The 2,493-nt window shown below is 48.5% G+C and overlaps 1 long non-coding RNA gene across 1 annotated transcript; it reads right to left on the reverse strand.

The window, feature by feature from the left end:
* Positions 1-1,386: 1,386 nt before the first annotated feature.
* LOC135377130 (uncharacterized) lies at positions 1,387-2,183 on the reverse strand. The gene is made up of 2 exons (XR_010418047.1): positions 2,057-2,183; positions 1,387-1,567 (listed from the first exon to the last, which is right to left on the reverse strand). It is a non-coding gene; the product is annotated as an uncharacterized LOC135377130 (long non-coding RNA).
* Between the last annotated feature and the right edge of the window lie 310 nt (positions 2,184-2,493).

The raw sequence follows: 2,493 nt of genomic DNA on the forward strand, positions 1-2,493 counted from the left end.
TAAGAAGGTTGGATAGAAAGACAATGACAACCTGTTTCCACAGAAGACACTCAGATTCATAACAATTTCCTGCAAGAGAGCTAAGGCTTTTCCAGATTACTAGAACACGGGTACCGGATTGTAGATAACCAGAACTCATACGCCAGAGCTCAGTGTTGCACACACCCTGCTTTCCATCAAAACTGTTAAAAGGCGTGACCCCCTAAACCTGCACAAAATTTCTGGAGTGTCTTCGCTGGGCACTGTCGCTGTTCATCTCATAAGGTGCTCTCTATGAACCTGACTCCCTGTTCTGGATGCACTGCCTGAGGGAACTCCAGCATGCTTTCCCAACATGAATGGGTGCAACTTCTACGAGCAGTGTTGTACTTACTGAAAGCAATGTGAAATGCTATGCCTTGACAGGTTATGTTGATATCCTTCTTAAGACCGTAGAGAGATGTTGCTTGCTGCCCTTATTCCAAATCGCGCTATCAGAAACAAGCCCACTTGCCACCAAGCCGATGAGTATTTTCTCACAGTCAGGGCAATCAAGGGAATCGATCACTGAGGCTCAGAAAAGCTGTTTTCTATGTGGATCTCATCCAGGACAGAGACATGAGTAGCCCCAAGAAAGCACCAGGTTTCTTTGAATTTAGATGTTCAGCTTTTAATTTCCTCGTTCCCCCTTTTTTATGTAGTACTTGATTTAGCCTTGTACAGCTTTGGAGATTGAGGATGTGGAGGTGATGTAAGAGGTGCAATTAGCCTTTAGGCACAATGAGGCAAAGTGTGACAACAAACCTTCTGAGAATGTTCATGTATCGTACACACAGAGAGGATAGGTATTACAATAGATGTTACACCTTTTTCTGGTTTTGATATTTCTTTATTCATGAATATACCTCAAAGGCCCTTGCGGGCATTACATGAGGGGGGGCAACATGGGTCACTTAACAAATACAGAAGTTACAAGGAACATACATATTTGAAAGACAGACGCTGCTTTTCATTTGTTCATCAGTTTTGCTCAAGAAATTGTAGCAACGGCACACAATGTCACGACGAAAGGAGTGCTCATCTACCCTTCCGCAAGACTCATCAAAAAGGACACAACATACAGAACTGATGAACCATGCACTATCCTGAGAGCTATAAGTAATCCTAAATACAGATGCTAGTAGTAGTTACTGGACACAGACTGTCCGCAACGCTACAAGGCTTCTGGACACGTTTAATTAGCAATTAGAGCTAATTGGGACCCCCCACATTAATCAGGACCCTCCAGGGAGTCATCACACTAATTGGGGAGCATCTAGGACGTGTCCAGTCCACCCTGTGCGTTGCGGACAATCTGTGTCCATAAAAATAAAAAAATAGGTAGAAAATAAAATGGAAAGATAGAGATAGAGTGGAGAGAAACAATTTATTCGAAAATCAACGATGCCGCGGCGAAGAAGCCGCTCCGCAACACCCGAGTGACCAGCGCCCGCCATGTTGGTAGTTTGCACCCAGCAGTTGCAGAGATCGACGACAGGTGGCCACGTAGTTGCAAGGCATCACACCAGATGCCGCCACCGTCATAGCTCTAGACGAGAAAGACAGAGAACAAGATACTAGCGGCAGGTAAAAATGGCAGCACTGCTGAACAAGTCTAGGTATGCGAGAGAAAAGGTCTAACCGCTACTGCTAAAACAGCACGGAGAAAACAGTACACGTCGGGGAAAAAGGCTTACGGGGACGATCGTTTAGGCCTAACCACAACACTATGCAGCTAACACAAGGCGGGAACCACTGGGCACACACATCGCTAAACATGCGTCAACAGGCTTGCTCACCGCAAAACAAGTCTAAACATGCGAGGAAAAAGGCTTACGGGGGGCGATCGCTTAGGCCTAACCTCAACAATACGCAGCTAACACAAGGCGGGAACCACCGGCCACACATCGCTAAACATGCGTCAACAGGCTTGGACACCGCAAAACATGTCTAAACATGCGAGAAAAGGCTTAACACTAGCGCAGTCACCGCTAAACACGGCAAACATACGAGAAAAGGAGCGCGTCAAATCACTCACCTTTTCCCCCGCGGCAACTTCCAGGCAGAAACTGAGCGAGCGCGGAGAACACACGTCTGCTCTCTACGAGAGCCAGCCAGAAACTGAGCGAGCGCGCGGAGCGCACGTCCGTCTTCCGCGACAGCCCGAGAGAAACTGAGTGAGGCGACGCGCAGCGGCAGCTATGGATGCGCGCGCGCCCTCTGCTCCACCCGTCCGCGCATGCGCGCTCTCCTAGCGCCCTCTGTGCCGCCCGCTCCTAGCCACGACGGGTGGCTTCTGAGTTTCACTTTCGTTTCTTTGCGCGCACGTTTATCTCTATAAAGGCAGCGCGCACCGCGCACCGCGCTCGCGTCATCATTCTGACCGATACGTGGAAAACGCCATGTGTGGTTTATTCTCCTGCGCTTCTCGTCGTCGCAAGGAAAAGACAAAAAACGAAGAACTTCGCGAATTTA

Source organism: Ornithodoros turicata, chromosome 1 (assembly GCF_037126465.1).
Source record: "Ornithodoros turicata isolate Travis chromosome 1, ASM3712646v1, whole genome shotgun sequence".
Classification (NCBI taxonomy): domain Eukaryota; kingdom Metazoa; phylum Arthropoda; class Arachnida; order Ixodida; family Argasidae; genus Ornithodoros; species Ornithodoros turicata.